General features: G+C 40.7%; 1 protein-coding gene across 14 annotated transcripts in view; it reads right to left on the reverse strand.

Annotated features, from left to right (window-relative positions):
* ELAVL2 (ELAV like RNA binding protein 2) overlaps positions 1-15,200 on the reverse strand; it is a 108,754-nt gene that overhangs the window by 64,172 nt on the left and 29,382 nt on the right. The gene's annotated exons all lie outside the window — the stretch shown is intronic.

Genomic DNA, 15,200 nt, shown 5'->3' on the forward strand with positions numbered 1-15,200 from the left:
TAGGATACCCCACCACCTCTTTGCTTCATTCCAAAAATCTCAACACAGAAATCTACCTAAAGAACTTGAGAAAGAGTAAGGAGATCTGGAATATGTCAATGGATCTGAAATCCTATCCATATAGGGTGGGAGGTAATCCTTCCCACGTACTCAGCCCTAGTTGAAGCTGGGGCTTCATGTGGAGGGCTGAGTCGAGTTCTGGTTTTCTCAGCAGAAGTCAGACAAAGAGTTACCAGAAAGGGTCCAGCAGAGGCCACAAAGGTGATTTGGGGCCTGGAGCATCTCCCTCATGAGGAAAAACTGAAGGAACTGGGCCTGTTCAGTCTGGAGCAGAGAAGACTGAGAGGGGATCTCATTAATGCATACAAATGTCTCAAAGGTGGGTGCCAAGAGGGTGGTGCCAGACTCATTTCAGTGGTGCCCAGAGACAGAATGAAGAGCAATGGCCATAAACTAAACACAAGAAGTTCCATGTCAACATGAGGAAGAACTTCCTTACGTTGACGGTGGCAGAAGAGTCAAACAGGCTGTTCAGGGAAGCACAAATACATTTCAAACCCACCTGGACACATTCCTGTGTCACCTGCTCTTGGTGACACTGCCTTGGCAAGGGGTTGGGACTGGACGGTATCCAGAGGTCTCTTCCAACACTGTTCTGAAATTCCGTAAGATACCACTAGCTGCTACCTTAGCACATTACTAAAACTTACATCCTTTTAAGAATGCAATGCAACATACTCAACCCTACACTATCATGCCCCAACTACTTCACCATCAGAGTAACTTTTGAAGAACTAGTAACTCAAGGAGACTGTTGCCAGGTTTAAGCAGGAAGTAATTTTCTAACTTCCTATTATGGGTGAAATTAATTTGAACCACCTCCCTGTCATGACAGCTAGACTATTACCCAATTTTAAGGTTTAACAAAGCCCAGAATAACTGAACAGCAGTCTCCATGACCTACTTGCAAGGGACCTCTCCCTGAAAGATGGGCAGAATATAGGCACATCTGATTTCAAGCGTTAGCAACGCAAAATCCAAGATACCCAAGATATTATGTTTGACTTTACTAACACATTTGTCCAACAATCTCATTTCTCCTCAGACTGAGTGCTGTAAAAGCCCTTCTCCCACTGCTGCCACAAAAGATCTCCTCTGTTCCTAGGGCACTGTGCTAAGTGTCACAGTTTGATAATGACCCCTCCTTATTATTGTTATGAGACACTCTCAGGTGAAACATCCAGCAGCACTGCAGTTCTCTTTCTCACTTTTATACCAATAATCCCTGACATCTCACCTGCAACTGTAAACAAAACAAAAAGGCACTCATTCTACACCTAAGGTTTCGGAAGTCCAACTCCGTATCGTGTTTGCTCAAGTATGAAAAACCTCAAATTTGACAGCGATAACCAGCAGCCATCTACAGGCATAAAAGTTACTCAATTACCAGCATCAGTTTTATGTCTCAAATCTATGGCAAACCATTTGCTTCCTGACACTGCTCCAATAAAACTCTGTCACATAAGAGACTTCTAAAAGCTCCTCTTTATTCTCTGGGGGAAAAAAAAAAAAAAATCTCACTTTAATAGCAGTTGTTGTCATACAGAAACCACTGGAGTTCAAAAAAAAAAATAGTCCAGACCCATCAGATACCCAGCCTGCTGTAAAACCTATTACCTAGTGTCTGAAAAGAAACTTGAACCTAAAACGAACAAACAAACAAAAAAAAAAAACCACGCCAGGGTATGTCAAACATGCTACACCAACCATCACCACCGTATCAAATCTCTTTATTACGTCAGTTTTTAGTGTCTGTTTCATGCATTAAATAAAATAGTCCACTGGCATTCAAGTGTGTTTATAATGAATTTCTTTCAATCCATTGCCTCACTGAGTTAAACACTCACCTTCCCCCTCAGCACAATCTGTCATACAGGGGTAACACTGTCTCACAATCAGGAAATATCACATAATGAATGATTCAAACTTACTGGAAGTGTTAATGGGCATAAGGCACAAAATAGTAACTTTTCTTTAGCTCATAACACTTCATTTCTGTACAGATTGCCAAAGTGCTTTTGATTCTGTTTTCTATTTTTTGCATCTGCTCAGCTCAACTGATGCACAGGACTCAAAATTTTGGAACACAATAAAGTTATTTAAACACTGACAGTTATAAACCACTTAAAACTGAAGGCCAGTTCTCTGAGCTTAAGACTTAAGAGCCATGAAAACTTGGATGTGCTCACTGGACCTGTTTTCCTGAAGCTGTAAGTCTAGTAGACTTACTCTGAAAGACTACCTTAAAACAGGTTCAACCCATCTTCTACTTTTCATCACCACCTTTGACTATGGAAATAGATACCAGATATTTGCTATTTTTTGTAGTCAGAAAAACCTATTTCAATCAAAATCTGTTAAAACACAGGAGTTCCTATCTGTGTCATAAAAGCTAAGCTGGCCATCTCCAGGAGAGCAGAGCACCATCATGTGTAAAGGTTATCTGGGAAGACAAAAGCTGAAACCGCAAAGATCCTCCCCTTCACAGAGCTTTATATACTAAGCAGGATATCATATGGTCTAGAATATCCCTTTGGTCAGTTTGGGTCAACTTTCCTGGTGGTATCTCCACCCCCTCCTCACCAGTGTGGCATCACTTGTGTTCAGTGCAAGTACAAAGGTACTGCTCCATACCAGCCACTGTGAAGAAAATTAACTCTACTCCAGACAAAACCAGCACACTCTCACACAGTAACAGCCAAGAACCTACAGTATTTTCTACAAAGCCTACCCAGAGATATAAAGATACTTCTAATCATCATGCCTTTGGTGTCCTGTACTGTTTTCTTCCACCCACCTCCCAATGGCTAAACTCATCAAAATAGAGTAGAATGCCATCCAGAGGGACCTGGGCAAGGTCATAAAGTGGGAATCTCATGAGATTTAACAACACCAAGGTGCAAGAACAAGGTGCTACATATGGATCCAGATGTAGTCCATGTATTGACAGAGGCTGGGGGATGAACAAATGAAGAGCAGCCCTGTAAGAAGAATTTGGGGCTGCTGGTGGGTGAGAGGCTGGACATGAGCACTCACAGCCCAGGCACTCACAGCCCAGAAAGCCAAACGTGTCCTGGGCTTCAGCTAAAGCACTGTGGGGAGCAGGGGAGAGAGGGGATTCTGCTCCACCTGGAACCCTGCATCCAGCTCTGAGGTCCCAGCACAGGAAGGACATGCACCTGTCAAAATGACTTCAGATGAGGGACACACAATTTGTCAGAGGAATGGAGGGAGGACCTCTTCTACAAAGACTAGGAGAACTGGGACTGCTCAGCCTGGAGAAGAGAAGGCTTCGGGGTGATGTAACTGCAGCTTTTCAGTACTTAAAAGAAGTCTGCTAGAAAGATGGAGAGGAACTTTTTGCAAGAGCAAGTAGTGACAAGACAAGGGTAAATGGCTTCAAACTGAAAGAGTAGGTTTAGATTAGATATTAGAGAGAAAACCATAACAGTGAGGGTGGCGAGACACTGGAACAGGTTGCCTGGAGTTCGGAATGCCCCATCCCTGGAAGTACTCCAGGCCAGACTTAGAAGAAGCTCTGAGCAACTTAGTATAGTGGTGTCCCTGCGCGTGGCAGGGGGGTTATATCAACATGACCTTTATGGTATGTTCCAACTCAAACCATTTTGTGATTTTTACAAGGGTGACTTTGACAAGTACTACAAAACCTTCTTGCTGAGCTCAAAGACTTGTGGAAGTTTATTTCTAGTCTCATCAGTAGTATTTTTGTCCTTTATTTAGAATTCATTTAATTTAGGATGATAAAATGCTTGAGTTTGTCAAAAATAGAGGAGTGATACTAGAGCACTGGCTCAGAAAAGATACCTTGCTATTTCTGTAACAAGGAAATTACTTGTGCCTTTAGTGTTATCTGTAATTTTTACTGGTACATCCGTTCACAGACAGAAAGCCATATTGTAACACCCTTGATGTCAAACATAACTAAAGGTAAATGCCAGCATGCAGACAAAATTTTCAAGCAATATTAAAAATCAGGATTTCTTAACTAAAACACAAACTTATGAGAAGAAGTAGCCATCTCTCTATAAAAGAGCTACCTAGTATAATTTCAGGCTCCACTACAATTCGAGCAGTCTTGCATGTAGACAGGAACTCCAAGGATTATGTTAGCAGTAAAGCCTGACCACAGTGGAAATGAGATTCTCTAACAAGCTAATGCAGATAGAAGATCTCTTACCTCCAAAAGATTTTCAGTCCAAGACTGCAAAAATGATGAGCCAACTTGGCAAAAATGTTCCCTGAGATTTAGCAATAGCTTCTACTGTATCAGACAACAGGACTAGTACAAATTTACTCAGCTATCAATTGTCTTCAGTCCTCACCATTTTCGTAGAGGATGTTACTGATGACAGCACACTTTACTCCTCCTCTGAACCACAGAAGGTTTTTTTTTCCCTCTATCTAAACAACTGTTTAGGCAGTGCAAGGTTTTTCCACTAAAGATTTGGGATCAAAATCAAACTCTAGGCATATTTGATGATAATTTGCTTTCTGACAAGGCCAAAAACAAGAACTTAGCTGGTACTGCACATCCAAAGCTTTTTCAAAACCAGATCACTAGTAAGTATTGCATCCTTGTCACACAACTCACAATATGAAAAGTAGACTACAAATAAAACACTCTTTTTAAAAAGAGTATGCAACCATGCACTCGATACCACGTTAAGTCTCCAACTATAGCTCAACATCCTACAGAAGAAACCAAAAAGAGTAAATACTTATGGTTTAACACTATTTGCACACCCAAGTTGCATCCTTAAACAAAAGGATATTAAGTACTCTTAGGTAAGATGAAAAGCATGCTAACTTTTCAGTATATCACAGAAATTTATTTTGTATCTCTTCTTGTTAAGAGTGTGAAAAGCAGAACTAAAACCAGCCAGTCACACAAACTCTTAAAAATCAAGCACCTGTATCTTAATACAGAGGGATGAAAAATAATTCTGTGCATTTTTTAAACTGCTAGCAAGGTGATTGATTACACAATGTGTACTTTAAAAATGCTAAAGTTAATACAACTTACCAGCATTGCTAGAAACATCTCAACTTTAGAAAGCTGTCTGGAAAAAGCAAGGCAAAAGAAAGACTACACAAAATGTGGGCCCTTTTGCTGAATGAGGCAGAGAATCTGGTGACAACAGACATGGAAGAAGCTGAGTTTGTCTACCTTTAGCCTTGATCTTTACTGGTAAGACCCATATAAATACCAGATGGAGGGGAGTAAAGAAGGTTAAGCCACTCTTTTAGAGGTATCCAGTGTCAGGACAACACATGTTTAAACATACTCTTGTATGTTTATTCCAACAGCTATGAATCCTGACAAGTGCAGAACAACGTCCACAGAGAACACAGACCCTCTAGACAGAGCAGGAGGCATCCAAAACCCAACTGGACATTGACTGGGGCAGCCTGCTCTAGGCTGACCCTGCTAAGGATTGAACTAGATTATCTCCTGAAGTGCCTGCCAATCTATATCATTTCAGTCATAAATATAACTTAAGTACCTTTGATAGATTTTAATATATTAAAAAAGCTAAAGTATGCAGTAGAGGGCTGTTAACTACTAACATCAACTCCAGTCAATGAGACAGCACTGAATACAAGAAGAGTACATCACATCTGTGTCTGTTTTACTGCAACTAGAGAAAGATCTTTTCAGAAGTTTCCATGTCATCCTATTATTTCACCTGTAATGACAAACAGTGTTCACTTATGCTATATTTCATTAACATTCAAAACAATTTGCAGGCACTGGAATACATTATGGTACACATACACATCAACTTTTAGCTTCCACAATTCTGTCAACATTAACACTGCTTAACAGGCAAGACAAGGCAATGAGAAAAAGCAGAAGAGAGCCTTAAGGAATACCCAAGACCTTATTTCTCAGACTAAGGTGCTCTTAGTAATTTTTTGGTTTAGTGTTTTGTTTTTTATTTTTAGCCAAGTTTCCAACTAGCATTGTGATATAACGCACATGAATGTCGGGATAAAAAAATAATATATCATCCATGCATCCTGTGGATGGACTGATACCTTTAAAATGACCCTTAGAGAAAGCACCAATAGTAAAACACAGGATATACTTGCGTTACATCATTAACCAGCATAAACGGAGAAAGAATGAACAAACACAATGCCCCAGAAAAAACTTCCTGGCAAACCAGCATTCAACTTCTAAAATCAGCTCAATACTGCTGTTTATGAACTCATTATATTACAACTATTTGCACAGTTTTCCACTTAACATGCAATTCCATTCTTCAGTTTATCAGATGAAATACACTCTAGAAGATGGACCAGAACAACAGTGCTCTCAAGAGTAAATAAAGCATTCCACTTATGCTCAGGAGAATACCCTATTTTTTCCTACGAAGTCCCACTTCCCCTCAAGCTTATAGATCTGCCACTGTTACCAGCATAAATAGGTAATCAAATGCAAGACCTATGTCAAGACAACATTTCTTTCAAAAGAGTCCTGCCAACACCACCTTCATTTTCTAAGGAAATTAACGCAAATAATGAATTACCAGACTCAGCAAGAAAGTTTGGAAAATAAAGCTTTATCCTTCAAAAATTTTGATAAAGATTCAACTGCTTGAATATCGAGTTGGTATAACTCCCCGTTCTTTTCTGACATTTCTACTGTAATCCACCTCCTCAAGGCTGTTTGTGACAGCTTCTTTATCAACCAGACAGAGACGATGTGACATGCCTTTACAGGGGCTTCAGAACTGAATTCTTCAATGCTAAGGAACAGCTGTATGCAAGCTATAAAAAGAAGTGCAAACACACATATGGGAATGAATTGAAGCAGAAGCAAACTGCCTCAAACAGCAACTGTTGCATGATCCATTGTGCAGGTTCAATCATCACTGTTCTGGCTTTCTAGGATTTTTCCCCTGCACACATCAGATCTTGCCTATGTAATTATTCATCAGAGTCTCCACAGACAGCTCCTGAAGGCACTGTTTTACAGTTGTGTTATACTGAAGTAATTCCATGGTCATCATGCCCATCTGCTTAATCCTTTCTTGCTTGGAGCACCTGTTCAACTGAGTACACTTGCATTTTTCCATTACAGTCACCTCTTCAGTGCTGGAGCTACCAAGCACTTCTGAATATATTTGCCTGTTGATTGTAGTTTTGCTTTGATACACCACCCTCCATCCTGATGGATGCCACAATGAGAAATTTTAAAACACTGCTGCAATATGATAAAGAAGGAAACGACTGGATAACAGTCCAGTAATACCACCTGAGTCAGACATCTCCCAATTACTTCTAGCTTAAGATCTACAACCTGACTTTCACCAAATACCTACCCCAAAACAAAGATATGTCTATTTATAGACCCATACCAAGAAGCAAACAATGAAAAATTGAACAAATCAAACATGGCGCTTAATTCTGCTGGTAATTCAATGGACTCTTATTTTTCATATAGAATATGGTTTTGCAATGTCACAAGGAGGTATGAAGAACAAAGTAGAAACAGTCATGCAACATAACCAGTGGCTCTGGCTTTTGCAGCCTAATCCAGTATTTTGCTGGCTTAGTAGATGTTGGAGGAGGAGAAACAACACATACCAGAATGAACCACAACTATTCACAAGAGGCCACCTCTGCTTCTGGGAGTTCCACACAGCAGGTCAGGCACACGAGAGAGCACCATCAGCGCTGCATATTGCACTTCTTCATTCATCTTGTATTAATTCAGCAGAAGATATATAAGAAAAAATGAAGACAACTGATATCTTAACATGAACAACAGCAGCTTATTGCTACTGAAGTGAGGAGCATACAACGGCAGGATCAATAATTTTTTCATTGGTAGAAGGCCCCACAGCAAATACAGCTACCTGAAAACCTCAGAGGTCCCATTTTCATCTCCAAACTGGGCAGCGTGACATAAGTTTGACAACTTCAAAAAACACCTGCTACCTGCTTCTCACAAATGAGACTGGGAAAAATGCAAAATCCCAGGGTCACCTACAACCCAAGGTAACATAATCCATTTTGTGCCCAAGTATGTGTGATGTGGAGAAAGAAGGGAAGAAAACACAGGTCTGTGTTTTTTACATCATTTCCAACAATGTTACTGTTACACAGCAGTAGTACTGCAGGTTTCAAAGGTAAATACACTTAGCTTAAGCAAGTTCCAGAATAAATTGCTTTAAAAAGACATGAAAATATTGAATAGACAGCAGAAGGCTGTGCTCTGGCTACACCTATACAGTACAGTAGGTCACAAGCACTTCCTAATCATAAAACAACAAAGCAGGAAAACATACTGCAGGTAACTGTCATGAAGCGTACTTTGAGAAAAAGAGCTACAGAGACTGCCAGCTACTTGCCATCAAGAGCATGCCAAGTGACACTCTCCTTAATATATTGATGCCATTATCCTGGTTTGCTACAGAAATGGACCTTTAGCAGAGGCTATTTTTAATTAAGTTATAAAGTTATTACAACACACTGGACTGAAAAGATGTTTAAAAATTCATGCCAGCTTGTCTAGAAGAGGGTGATCAAGTACTTGTTTTATACAATTCCTTCTTGATGCAACTTGGGGAAAGGATGAGATTGGAGATCTCTCTTAGATATTAGTGAGGAGCCTCTGTGGCAGAACAATCTCAACATTTGGTCACAGAAGAAGCATTAACTAAGGACATGCAAGAGTTTCATCTGACTACCATACAACTGGAGGTTTTATCCTTCCCTACAATATCAGTCTCTATCCAGGCTTCTGAAGTTTCTTTTGTACTTGTTCATGAATGGATTCAGCAGCTTGCACAGACAGAGCAAGCTCCTTCAAGCTCACACATTTTATTTGCATAGTTGGATGTTTGCTAGCCCCACCACTACCTATTTGGTCACTCCAATGCATCAAAATGACTCACAGGATTAAATCTTCAGCAATAAGCTTCTCCTGAGAAAAGTGGGAACCAGAAAGGGAGAGAAAACAAAACTTTGCCACTAATTCTGTTAGGCCCAAACCATTAACTGAAGTTAGTCATCAAAAAGGTGAGGCTGGACCACAGTGGGTCACCTTGTCCACCTCCCTGCTCTGGTAGCTTCATTCTAGAGCACTGCTACACAGGATTGCATACAGACGGTTCTTGAGAATATCTGTGAAGGGGACTCCATAACTTCTCTGGACAGCCAGCTCCAGTGCACAGTCACCTGCACAGTAAAGAAGTTCTTACTCAGGTGGAACTTGCTGTGCATTGGTTTCTACCCATTGCCTCTCGTCCTATTGCTTTGCACCACAACCTGGCTCTGACCTCTAGACACACTCCCTTCAGGTAGTCATAGACATTGATGGGGTCCCCCCTCAGCTGATTCTTCTTGAGGCTGAAGAGGCCCAGCTCCCTCAGCCTTTCCCCAGAAGAGTAATGCTCCAGTCCCTAAATCATCTTTGTCACCCTTCGCTGGACCCGCTGCAGGACCTTCACATCTCTCTTGTACTGAGGAGCCCAGAACTGGACACAGCATTCCAGGTGAGGCCGCACCAGAGCTGAGCAGAGGGGCAGGATCACCTGCCTCAACCTGCTGGCAATGCTCTTCATAATGCAGCCCAGGATGCCACTGGCCTTCTTGGCCTCCAGGGCACTGCTGGCTCATGGAGAGCTTGCTGTCCACCAGGACCCCCAGCTCCTTCTCCACAGAGCTGCTTCCCAGCAGGTCACCCCCTGGCCGTGCTGGTGCCTGGGGTTGTTCCTCCCCAGCTGCAGGACCCTGCACTTGCCTTTGCTGAATTTCAGAAGGGTTCCTCTGTGCCCATCTCTCCAGGCTGCTGAGGTCCTCCTGAAGAGCTGCACAGCCTCTGGGGCCACTCCTCCCAGCTTTGTGTTGTCAGGGAATCACTGAGGAGACCTCTGGCCCTTCATCCAAGTCATTGATAGATAAATTAAACAAGACTGGGCCCACTATGGGTGGGAGGTACCACTAGGGATAGACCTCCAAATAGAGCCTGTGCCACTGGTTACAATCCTCTGGGATAACACTACAATGGCTAGTTACTAGCAGTCCCACATGAGCAGTTTTAGATCAACTTAACTCCTTCAATCTAAGGAGAAGAATTTCTTGTTCATCTGAACATACATTTTAAGAATGTATCATGACTACATAAGACAGCAACCATTATGGGTTGGATCTGCAGACAGTCTAAACTACTACATGGCAAAAATGGTCATGAGGCAGAATGCCCTAGAAGTGCACTTCGAGATTGTCAAGACCAAGCTGTATGGTGTGGCTGGCATGTAGGGATGGACAGAACACTATAACAGGCTGTCTGCAGAGGTGACAGATGCCCAATTCTTGGAAATATTCAAGGTCAGATTAGACAGGACTCACAGCAAACTGAAGATGCCTCTCCTCTTTGCAGAGGAGTTTGACTGACTACATGACCTTTAAAGATCCCTTCAAACCCAAACCGTGCTATGATCCTTATTTTTCAGTGCCTTTAGAGGCCACCCACATTACTTCTCTCAAAGGACAGCAGGCAGAGAAGAACACGTAACTATGAAGGTGAAGTTGAAGAACAACTTCATGTTCAGTCATGTTTTCCAATCCTCCATAACCCTTCAGGTAGTTACCTGGTTTTCATGACCACTACTATTTACCCACAGAAGGCATAAGCTGCTTAAACACACATTCCATTCCTTCCTACTTCCAAGGTCTAAGAGAATTGTCCACATCATATTGCAAGTAAAATAATTTTGAAGCAAAGTGGAGTACACACAGAAAAAGGGCAGTTAGCTATTATTAAAACACATGAGCCAGAAGCAATACCTTAGCTATTTACAATCCTCACCCTCTCTGCTGTCACTTCTTTTCATGGCCAGGAGTTCCTTCCTAATCCTCCTGAGATCATCCAGTATAATAGAACACAGAACAATGGACAGAAAATAGGGTACTGTTGACAGAAACAAGTTGCGATCAATTGGTATTATTGTTAATTGGCAAAAATGCATGCCTTTCACACACTATCAGCTCACAACTGTGCACAGAAGTATCTGACAGAAGCATTTTTGCCAAAAGTAGTTTTAGACAAAGGTATTACAGTTTTTGATGGCCATACAGAAGTCCCTCTCGTGTAAAAGCACATACATATACCTAGTCCTTTGTCTTCCCTCTTTAGGTTACCACTTCACTATATAATGCCACAGTCACTTCCGGAAATCAGGAAGCTAGAAATAAAGAAGTTATGTGGATAAACAGAGATATTAGAGTCTAACACACCATAAAATCTATCAGACTGATACTGCTCCATGAACAGGCTTACTTCAATCTTTACAGCCATTTTCTATCTCCTGACTCATAAGCCACATCTTCCCATTTTTCATCTCCTTTTAAGCCACATTTTCTCTCCTAATCTACCAAAAGGTGTCCTAACAAGCAAAGAAAGATATTACCCACACCAAGGCACCCTGATCCACAAGACATCATACAGCCTGTCTCTAGAAAGTCTAAACAAGGCCAAAACTCAGACATCCTCTCAGAGAGGTGTGCCCAAAACACAATCTGAACCAAAATTCACATTAAAAAAAAACAACACCAAACCAACAAAAATAAACATGAACCATCCAACAACAACAAAAAAATCCCAAACAAAAAAAAATCCCCAAAACAAAACCCAAACCAAACAAAAGGCAGAAAACCTCACATCTAAACTGTCACATAAGCAACAACTTTGAATATTTTCTATTTGACACAGACTGGGCTACTGCTGGCCAGTAGCTTGCTTGTTATATCTCACCTCTTACACAGAGGCCATCAATTACATCATCATACTAATCACTCCAGTTGTCAAAGGATTGTCATTTGAAACTGCCCTTAAGGATTTTCAGAAAAGCCTTCTGATCACCCACTACTCTCAAGTGGTTCATGCAAAGGTACATACTTTTAGCTCCCAGAGGACTCTTGAGACTACTTTAAAATCTAAATATGTGCCTCTAGGCTGATCTCCACCAGGAGAACAAGTTTGGACAGATCACTGTTTATTCTTTTAAGAAGCCAACCTGCACAGAGGAAAAGACAACTAAATTATTTTCTCTCAAAAGAACAGCGTCATACAACCCCTAAGAATTAGTAAATATTTAGGTCTACAACCATTAATGAAAAAGTTTGTTGAAAAAGTGCTGACTGATTATATGCTCTAAGCATAAAGTAGACTCATAAGGGCAACATACAGTAGCTAGTCATATTATTTGTCCAATTACTATCCCAAATACCTAAAGACTGGAAGAGTGTCAAAGCAGTGTTACAACTGTTAAAACTGTGCAAATGACTGAACTTCACCTAGAAATGCACTCATAAGAACAGCCAGTAGTTTCATACTGTGCTGGTGTTTCTGACTCAACCACAGCTGAGTTTACCAAAAAAAAAAAAAAAAAAAAGTAACACCCAAACTCTGCCATGCCTCAGCTCTCTGTCCAGTAAATGCATTTTGTTTTGTGGCAAAAGTGGTAGACAGATGAGTCATTAGGGTCAGTAGGAACTTCAGATCATCTCCAGTCTCAACCCCCCCTCCCCCCAGTAAGATCAGCCATGTGGTGAGATTGCTCAGGCCGTTATACTGTACAGGCTGAAAACTCTCCAAGGAGGCAAACACCACCATCCATCTCTGTGGACAGCACACACACTGCCCAACAGCTCTAGTGGAAAGAAAAGCTTTCCCTCACTCCCTCTCTCTATGACCCAACACAGCTCACTGCCTGCCAGGGCTCAGGGCTTTCTGTCCCTAGCCCTGCTGGCATCACTGCCAGGTCTGCCGAGTTTTCAAACATTGAAAGTTGCATGGAGTCAAGGACATCTTAGACAGATCAGGAGGCTGATTAGCTTTACAAATTCATAAATTTGGGTAACAAGCAAAATTTTGGCACCACTCAAACAATTCATATTGCATTCAGGTACAAAAAGTACCTTCACCTCTTTGCTACATCCATAACACTTTTCATGTTTCATGAAACTGAGGGTCTTATTCCTATTTATTAATCGTGCTGCACAATTTCCCAATTTTCCTAAGGAGAATCAACTAACTCTCCAGTCCATACACATCAAACACGGCAAACGTACCACTCACATTCAAGTGTTTGAAGATGCCCAGGCATTATCATGCTGTTCCTGACTGTACCATTTCACACCCTTTTGTGTAGGTCAATGTGAAATCCTGCCTGCATGTACTGCATTTGATAGCAGTTTACTCACAGTTATCCTAATTTGGATTGAACACATGAATAACCACATGTCTACAGCTCTTCCCAATACCCTCACAAGCAGAGGTTTTGAGATGTATGCAGACAAAAACAACACAGCCATCTCAGGTCAAGCAAGTTACAAAAAGATACATAAATCAGATTTTAAAAGGGCAAGGCAACCCCATTTATGAAACAGGAGGATAGCTACAATTAGATGGTCATTAATTTTCAGTATTTTAATAATTGAGCAAGTAGTACCAGCAGCCACAAAATTTAGGTCCCTGATCTTGGACACTCTTTCAGAACAAAGATTACTCAAGATTGCTATTGAGAAATGTAAGCTAAATTTGATACTGCACACTTAAGATTAAAAAAACAAAAAACAACAACAAAAAAACCCAAAAAACCAAAAAAAAAAAACCAACAAAAAAACCTAAAAAAAAACCCCAAAAAACCCCAACAAAAACTATCAACTCATTTTCTGTTCTTGTGCATTGCTTCAAGCAGCAAACCTGATGCATGCAATCATTCTATGCAATTAACTCCAAAGACAGGCGATTTGACTTAGCACTCCTTCAGGAATACCGTCATTCCTCATTTCAGAACACCTAAAAATGTTCAAAACAAGTAACCCTTACTCCACCTGGTTTCACAACACACAGTATTTGTAAACATCAAGAAAACTGTATCCACAAAAGAAAAACAGATTTTTGCCACAGCAAAAGTCTGCAGTATCTACTACTTTTGTAACAGCTAGTTCTACACTTCTAACACTACCAAACTTGCACAGAAAACTGCTTCACAGTTTCACAGAATGGTCTGGATTGGAGGCAATCTTCAAATCTTCTAGTTCCAACACCTGTGCCATCAGCAGTGGTATCTTCCACTAGATTAGGTTGCTCAAATCTTTGCATGTGTCATCGTCATTATACCATTCAACATAGAAACAGTCACCATCTCAAACATCTAAGTTGCACATGAAACCTTCCACACAAAAGAAAGAAAGCCCAGTTATAATTTCAGCACAATGGCTAGTTTTGTATCATTTAGCTGCACTGCTGCAGAAGAATTTCAGTACAAGAACCACTTTTCTTATAAAAATAGCCTTTAGCAAAAGACAAGCATGACTCCATTTAATTTTTTTTCAGTTTGCTCAACTGTTACAGAAAAAATTCAGCTACTCAGTTGGTTAATGAGGCTGTAATTCTCATCTTGCCTACCAACAGCTCAACCATGGATACAGTCCAAGGCAAGTGCTATTGCTATGCCAAGTTTCACAGTTTAGCTATCGGAATGCAGAAGCAGCTTCTACAGTCTTCTTCACTTTATACAGTTCACTTTGTCAGCAGTTTTCCAGTTCCCTTCAGAATGTGTGCTCTGGCCAGATTAGCAATAGCAGTTTTAGGTCAGGACCTCAATTTGGGCTTGTAGCTCAAGGTACAAACACGTAACAATTAAAAAGTCAAACTCATTAATACACTAATTTCTTCTCTACTGCATGCATGCAGTACACGTATAGTCTGTTACAAGCAGCATATGGTGTTTTAGAGTTATGACTTTCGTTGTCCCTCTTTTGGAAACAGAAAGCAGCTTCTAATGCTTATTTGGGTGGAAATGAACCACACCAGGATGTCTGATGAGATTTCCACACGTGTTACTAGAGGTAAAAATAATACCCTTAATTACAATTATAGAAGGTACTAAGATTTTAAGATTTAAATTTAAAATATTTAAAAGCCTTTCTTAAATCAACTGTGATAGGCAACCAGTAAGTGTTCACCTCTAGTTATGCTTCCTGGATCAAGAATGGAGATGAACAGCAGACACAGAAAATTTAAATAAATCCCAAGATCTTGTTCCACCTTTAAACTGGGCTGGGTTAATGCCTATAAAATTTAATGCTAATGGATA

The sequence above is a fragment of the Motacilla alba genome, chromosome Z (assembly GCF_015832195.1).
Source record: "Motacilla alba alba isolate MOTALB_02 chromosome Z, Motacilla_alba_V1.0_pri, whole genome shotgun sequence".
Taxonomy (NCBI): domain Eukaryota; kingdom Metazoa; phylum Chordata; class Aves; order Passeriformes; family Motacillidae; genus Motacilla; species Motacilla alba.